Here is an 8,226-nt window from a genome sequence, read left to right as displayed (position 1 = left end):
CAATTATCTATAATACCAAAACCGTAATACCACAACTATAACCGTAATGCCGCAACCAAAACATAATACCAAAACTAAAAATGAAACAAATCAACCATAATATAAAATTCATTCAAAATCAAGTTATGAATACCAAAACATGCAAAGTATCAAATTTTTTTATTAAAATCTATAAACCAAAATTAACTTATACAAAGAAAGTCAACATTCGTTTAATCTTCGCTAGTCATCTTTCCATTTTCCCTTTTTCCTTTTCTTTGTTTATTTTATCCTCAATTTCTATAGAAAAACAAGAGATAAAAATAATACATGTTATTTAATGATATACACAATTACACATACATGAAATAAAAATATACGAATACACAATATATAAATATACACGTATAGATTGAGAATGAACTTATTCAACTAATATATATTATGTTTTGCAAATCTCGTTTGAAAGTTAAATCATGAGTGTTGGAAACCTAATAAAAGCCCCTACATATTATAAACGGGTACCAACACCCGTAATACCCATACATGTACCCGAACGTACTCGTACCTATAATCAATAAATTTGGGAACCCATACCCGTACCCGATACACACGTACAGGTACGGATACAGGTACGGGTATGGGTTTTCAGGAAAAAAATCTCATCCCTTCAAAGGATCATCAAACCTCAATTGTGGATGTTGTTAGTTTCTCCTTGTGTTTCTTATTAGCTTTACCCATCTGTGCTTCCTCATCTCGTATGACTCAATGACCCAATCACCATGCTTACCATAAAGTAAGTTCCCCAAAACAATTCCAATTACAAACCCACTTCCAACTCCTAACAACATGATCACCCAATTAGTTTTATCACCTGGGAAGAAAGACCCACACTCAATGTTCTTCGGTGGAAGCGTTAGTGTCCTTAAAATTTGGCATTTCTTAGATAAAGGTGTTCCACACAAATCGGGATTACCCATGTAGGAGTTGTTCTCAAATGTAATTAATTGTTTCCCTTGAGGTATGGCCCCATGAAGATGATTGAATGACACATTAAAAACTTCAAGGAAACCAAGTTGTGACAATTCGTGAGGAATTTCCCCTGCTAGCTTGTTTTGGGAGAGATCCAAAGATTCAAGATTCTTTAAGATGGGAGGATACGACCTGTAAGATGGTTATTTGAAAGATTAATGGATTGAATCACATGTAGATAATACAGTGATTCTGGGATCAACCCTTCAAATTTGTTACTAGAGAGATCAATAACTGTGAAGATGTTTAAAATACTAGGGTACTTCATCTTGACACCTTTGTTAGCGTCATCAAGTACCTCACTAGAAAATTCGACTTTGGGTCAATATGCAGATATATTTCCATAACAGAAGATTTTCTAACATTAAACGATTTCATTGCATTCCATGTTTGAAATAACTTTTGTTGCAGTTGTCCACTAAAACCATTGTTGGAAATGTCTATGATGCGTAACTTGAGGAATGGTGAGCCAATTGTAGCCGGACCTTGAATCACACCAAAAAACTTATTGGATTGTAAAATGAGAACTTGTAGTTTAGCAAGAGTTCCCAACCAAAATGGAAAGACGTCTTTGAAAGAGTTACCTCCAACATCGAGAAATTCTAATTTGGTGCAATTAGTCAATGATTTTGACAGTTGACCTGTAAATTGATTTTCACTCAAATCAATTTTCTTCACCAGACTTCTTTGAGTAAAGGCATTCATCATTGGCCCATGGAAGTTATTTCTTTTTAAATCCAAAACTTACAACAAGCTGGCAAAGTTGCCTAAACATGGAGGAAGCATTCCAGTCATGTTGTTAGAAGACAAATCTAACACTTGAAGGGATTTCATTTCACATATCAGTGGTGGTATTTCACCGATTAGTTTATTGTTTGAGACATCGTAAATAACCGTGGTTAGCGGTGGAACTGGAATTCTTCCTTGTAGCTGATTATACGAGATCTTGAATTCTTCCAAACGAACCCATGGGAGAAAATGGGGTTGCCTATGAAATCCAGTGATTAAGTTGTTTGAAAGATCAAGAATCTGTAATGTTTCTTTGGTATTATTCAAAATCCACTCTGGGACAAGGCCGGTAATGTTGTTGTTGCTAAGAGTTAAGATTGCCAATTTTTTTTGGGAGTGCAAAAAGATTGGAAATTCTCTCAAGTTGCATGATGAGAGTCCTAGATAAATCAATTCTGGTAACACGGTCAGATTGGTGTAGTTGGTGTCGACTAATGATACTTTTTTATAACCTAACAACAAAACTCTGAGTTTGGTGAGTCCTACGAACGTACCAAGGTCCAGTCTGCCGCTAAAACTGTTATCTTCTAGGGTAAGCCATTCGAGACATTTGAAATTGGAAAACGAGCTTGAAATTTCTCCTTGTCTATGATAGTTAATTTGGTAAGGTTCATAAAAGAAGATGGGATATGACCATAGATAGAATTTTGCCGCATTGTAACAGCACTAAGTTTGGTAAGATTCGAAAGAGAGGGCAGAATTTCATCATATATGTTGACATAAACTAGACTCAACACTTCAAGGTTTGTCAGTCGGCATAACCATTCATGTATGCGTCCCTTTTCACAAACTTCCAAACCAACAGGGTTTGAAAGACGTCTTGGCAATGTAGGAACTAAGCCCATGAGCTCATCTTCACCAAGTATCAAGAGAGTCAGCCGGGTCATGTTAGAGAGAGAACGTGGGATGCATCCAGAGAAATAGCATGCATAAAGGGACAAGTATACCAAATGGTTTAGTTTGCTTATGGATTGTGGTATACTCCCAACAAAACTTGTGGCTCCCAGATCCAAATGCTCAAGTAAGGTGTTGTTTTGAAATTCAGGTAATGAACCAGTGAGGTTTGGGTTTTCGCTCATATCAAGATATTTGAGATTGGGTAAATGAAATATTTTTGACGGAAACCAATCTCGAAGCCGACAACCTTGAAGATCAATTGACCTCAAAGAAGAAAAGTTAGACAAGAAAGGAGGTATGAATGAATTGATGTCAACACCTGAGAGATGTATGCAAACGCATTCACACTCCTTTGGCTGCAATCCTGGTCATCTAATCGAGTGAGCATCAGTCATCTTGATCTTCTTAGTAAGCATCCTGTTCAATTCAACAAATCAAACCCTTAGGTCAGAACATAACTCGTTCAACAAAAAAAACAAAATTCTGAATTAAATCCGCTTGTCGAACTCAATAAAAGAAGCAATCAATGGTGGTGGTCAAACCCTGCTTGTTTAACAAATAAATAAATAAAACCTTTTTTTCCTTAAATTATCTCCTCACCAATCAAACCAACTTGTTTGATTTAATATTTCTTTTTCTTTCAATCACAGCATACACTTGTGTTTGACTTTTGTGTTTTCCCACTTTTTTCCTTGTGATCTTAGAGTACAAAAGTAAAACACCAAATTCCTTTTTACCTTTTAATAAATCCCTGCAATCACGCCATATCAATAACGACTTTGATTGACGTCTTGCCTCCTTATCAATCACGACTTTGATTGACAAACTCCAAGAGCGGTTATACCAATTCAAGTCCCGGATTAATAATCAACACACGAATTAAACGAATAACCCTCGTTTATATTAATTAGAAAATATAACTCTAAAAACTGATTACAACTTTCTCAAACCCTAACTCGGTTTGACTCTTGATAAACCCTAACTCGGTTACATCTAGATGAACCCTAACTCGGTTACATCTTGTTCACCCTCTATAATGCCTAACCACACTCGGTCGTATGAAAACGCATGGGCGGATCAAGTTAATTGGGTATGGGTTCACGGAAACCCACTGAGTTTCGGATTTTATATAGAATGCCTATATAAAATATGATAGTAAACCCACATATAAATTGTAAGTGAACAAATAAGCAAAGTTGAACCATGGTTTAATGGTAAAAACCTTGCTTTATTATTGTGAGAACCCGGGTTCAATTCCCACTTGCAGTAGATTCTTTAATTTTTTTATAACTGATTACTTAGTCATTGGTATGTGTATCTTACTATCTTATGCTTGGCCCAACAACTTAGCTAGCATGCAAATCGGATTGCTATGTATTACATAGAAAGAGAGATAGGCTTAGCCTTTCTAAAAGAATGTTTTGGTCATTAATTTGAGGAAACAAATATGATCTTTAGTAAAATCCCATTCTTGGTACACTGAATCGACCCGAAACCGTCGAATTGAATCGAGCCATCGAAGCAACACGAGCAGTTAGAACGACCCGAACCGTAATACCGACCCGAACAGTGAACCCATTGAAAAATATTCCTAGATCTGCCACTGTGAAAACGCATTACCACTCCTTTGGCTGCAATCCTGGTCATCTAATCGAGTGAGCATCAGTCATCTTGATCTTCTTAGTGAGCACCTGGTTCGATTCAACAAATCAAATCCTTAGGTCAGAAGATAAATCGTTCAAACCAAAAAAAAAAACAAAACAAAACTCTGAATTAAATCCGCTTGTCCAACTCAATAAAATAAACAATCAATGGTGGTGGTCAAACCGTGCTTGTTTAACCAATAAAGAAATAAAACCTTTTTTTCCCTTAAATTGTCTCCTCACCAATCAAACCAACTTGTTTGATTTAATATTTCTTTTTCTTTCAATCGCAACATACACTTGTGTTTGACTTTTGTGTTTTCCCACTTTTTTCCTTATGATCGTAGAGCTACAAAAGTAAAACATCAAATTCCTTTTTACCTTTTAATAAATCCATACAATCACGTACTTGACCAAACCCTCCGCATCAATCACGACTTTGATTTACGTCTTGCCTCCTTATCAATCACGACTTTGATTGACAAACTCTAAGAGCGTAACCGCTCTGATACCAATTCAAGTCACGGATCGATAATCAACACACGAATTAAACGAATAACCCTCGTTTATATTAATCAAAAAATATAACTCTAAAAACTTATTACAACTTTCTCAAACCCTAACTCGGTTTGACTCTTGATAGACCCTAACTCGGTTACATCTAGATGAACCCTAACTCGGTTACATCTTGTTCACCCTCTATAATGCCTAACCATAACTCGGTTTATATAGGCTAACCTAACTTGCTAGTCAAGACATTACTAAATATTATAAAACCCTAATTCTTGGGTTGGGCCTTACACTTGGGCAAACAACAATTGACCCAACAGTTTATACTTTGTGCTCGTGCTCTGCATCACTTATTATTTATGGCGAGTCTTCTAGACCAATCATGGGAAAAGACGCCGGAGCTCCGACAACGCGTACATCTCGTGTTTATAGAAATTTTTATATCGTAATATCCATTTCAATGAGAAATTAATATCGTTTTTGTTTCTTTTACATATTCAAACACCTGTGCAAATTAATCGTGTTTTGTTGCGTAAGAAACGTAAAAATTCCGTCTCCCGAATGGCAGAAAGTTTTCAACAAAATCTCTAGTGAAGCCTTAGTGGCGACAACTTAGATTGGCGGTGTCAATAAGGTATTAGTGACGCATTTGCATTAGCAGTGAATTTGCCGCTACTATTTCTCGAAAACTTTGTTCCATTTGAGGATATTAATTTATAGGGACATTTGAATTCCGTGGAAGTTCATGGAATCTAGTGGGTCAAAAGAGTCATTTTGATAATTTTCTCTAGTTTTGTATTTATATGTTTGTATGTATGAATTTTGTTTCATAAACTTGTAGAACATTTTGTCTATTTATTTCAGATAGAACGTGATTTATATTTTTTTTAACATATATTGTTGGAAGTAATTTCAGACTCTAAGTCACAAGTCGATGAATTTGAGGGACTAATATTGACAAGTTGGTCATAATTGGTTGTGTTTCCTAATTACATTATGTTTCCTAATTGTACTATAATTATAATAGGTAATGTCTTTGATAACAAGTTAGGTTAAGTCTATATAAACATGTCATGGTTAGACATTATAGATTGTGGTGGTGTGAGATGCAACCGAGTTAGGGTTCATCTAAGAGGCACACACGAGATGTAACCGAGTTAGGGTTCATCTAGATGTAACCGAGTTAGGGTTCATCTAGATGTTACCGAGTTAGGGTTCATCAAGAGTCAAACCGAGTTAGGGTTTGAGGGTTTGTAATCAGTTTTTAGAGTGATATTTTCTGATTAATATAAACGCGAGTTATTCGTTTAACTTGTGTGTTGATTATCGATAAGGGACTTGAATTACAGGACTTGAATCGGTATCAGAGCCAAGTTCAAGAAATCGATAATCGAGTTAACTTTGATCGGCAGTGAGGCAGATCAACGGTATAGTGATTGGCGGCGATTGATGGCTTGAGAGGAGCTATCAATCGGCGAATATCGGACCAAGTTGCGTTTGTACCGATACATAGGAGCAGCGGTGTGGGTACTGTTACGGCGGCGCAACGATTAGGTTGTTCGTTCAGCAACATCTCAGAAACAAAGGGTTTCTAATCGGGATTCCGCTGTGGGAAAAAAAAATCTTGCATCGGAAACTAGTTTCTACAGTTATATGGTTTTGTAATTAAAGTATATTATTAAAGGTGTGAAAAGTGAAAAGGGCAAAATATTTGTGTGGTGACTACTGCTTCCTATCGTGAGGATAAAACAAAATTTAAAAAGTTTATTTTTTTGGTTCACGAGGAGTTCAAGAAGGAAAAAAAAGGTGTTTTATTTTCTTTCTTTTGGTTCAACGGCTTGAACTTATTATTATAGGTTACATAAGACGGTTTGATCATTATTATTGGTTTTTATTTGTGTTGAACAGGACGGTTCAATTCAATGTTCATATTTTATTGGCTTAAACGAGTTAGGTATTAACCAGGGTTTGATATACTTTATTTTACGAGCAAGCGATTTCGGTTCTGAAAAGTTGTTCGGAATTGATTTGTTCATATTGTTCCGACGGACTGGAGCAAGGGGTTGGACAAGCGCGTTTAACTTGGAGTTCGATTTTACAATGGTTAAACGAGTTATGTTTGGCCAGTCTATTGATTTAAACGATGTGCTTGTGGTTTGATTCGGGAACAGGAGATGATCAAGGAAGATTGTTGTCTGGTCGATTAGATGACCGGAATCGTAACCAAAGGAGTGGTTATGCGTTTTCATACGACCGAAGGGTCACAGAGGTAGTCGAGTTCGGGGGAGTTGAAGAACACATCTATGGATCAAGAAAAGTTCCGGGGATATCAAGGCGAAGATGGTTGTGAAAACCGAGAAGGTCAAGTTCATGGGTTAAATCAAACAGGGCAAAAGAGACATGCTCGGAGTTGAATGACCACTTATTTAGAGTCAGAAATTAGGGGGTGATTGTTGGAAGTAATTTCAGACTCTAAGTCACAAGTCGGTGAACTTGAGGGACTAATATTGACAAGCTGGTATAACTGGTTGTGTTTCCTAATTACATTATGTTTCCTAATTGTACTGTAATTATAATAGGTAATGCCTTTGATAACAAGTTAGGTTAAGTCTATATAAACATGTCATAGTTAGACATTATAGATTGTGGTGGTGTGAGATGCAACCGAGTTAGGGTTCATCCAAGAGGCACACACGAGATGTAACCGAGTTAGGGTTCATCTAGATGTAACCGAGTTAAAGAGTCAAACCGAGTTAGGGTTTGAGAGTTTGTAATCAGTTTTTAGAGTCATATTTTATTATTAATATAAACGCGAGTTATTCGTTTAGTTTGTGTGTTGATTATCGATATGGCACTTGAATTACGGGACTTGATATATCACTTGCATTTTTAAAACTAGTTAGAATCTAAATTAAATCATGTTATCTAAAAGAGTTAAGTACCAGTTTGGTACCTGTGGTTTGGCCAACTACGCAACTTTAATACATATTATTTATTTTGCGCAAATGGCTACCTCAGTTTCTTGCATTTTTAGTACTTCTTTTCTAACCCCGTCTATTTTTTCCGTTAAGTGAGAGATAATTTGGTAACTTCATTATTTTCTTTGTCTTTTTCTTTTCTTTTAAACGCTTATATCTTGTAAACCCTAAATCCCGAAATCATAACATCAAAATCCAAATCCTAAATCCCCAAACCCTTTCTCCATATCATAATAAGGTTTAAATTTTTACGATATTTGGGGATTTAGGGTTTGAATTTTAATGTTATGATTTGGAGATTTAGGATTTACAAGATATAAGCATTTAAAAGAAAAGAAAATAACGAAGTTACCAAATTATCCCTAACTTAACGGAAAAATAGACGGGGTTAGAAAAAA

General features: G+C 35.9%; 1 pseudogene; it reads right to left on the bottom strand.

Moving 5' to 3' along the window:
- Positions 1–683: 683 nt before the first annotated feature.
- LOC143565571 (receptor-like protein 6) lies at positions 684–4,344 on the bottom strand (annotated as a pseudogene).
- Positions 4,345–8,226: the final 3,882 nt, after the last annotated feature.

The sequence above is a fragment of the Bidens hawaiensis genome, unplaced genomic scaffold (genome assembly GCF_021521415.1).
Source record: "Bidens hawaiensis isolate Kalapana, Puna unplaced genomic scaffold, B.hawaiensis_p1.1 tig00022444_1, whole genome shotgun sequence".
Lineage (NCBI taxonomy): Eukaryota > Viridiplantae > Streptophyta > Magnoliopsida > Asterales > Asteraceae > Bidens > Bidens hawaiensis.
The sequence above is the reverse complement of the archived record's forward strand: the minus strand, read 5'-3'. Positions and strand labels throughout refer to the sequence as shown.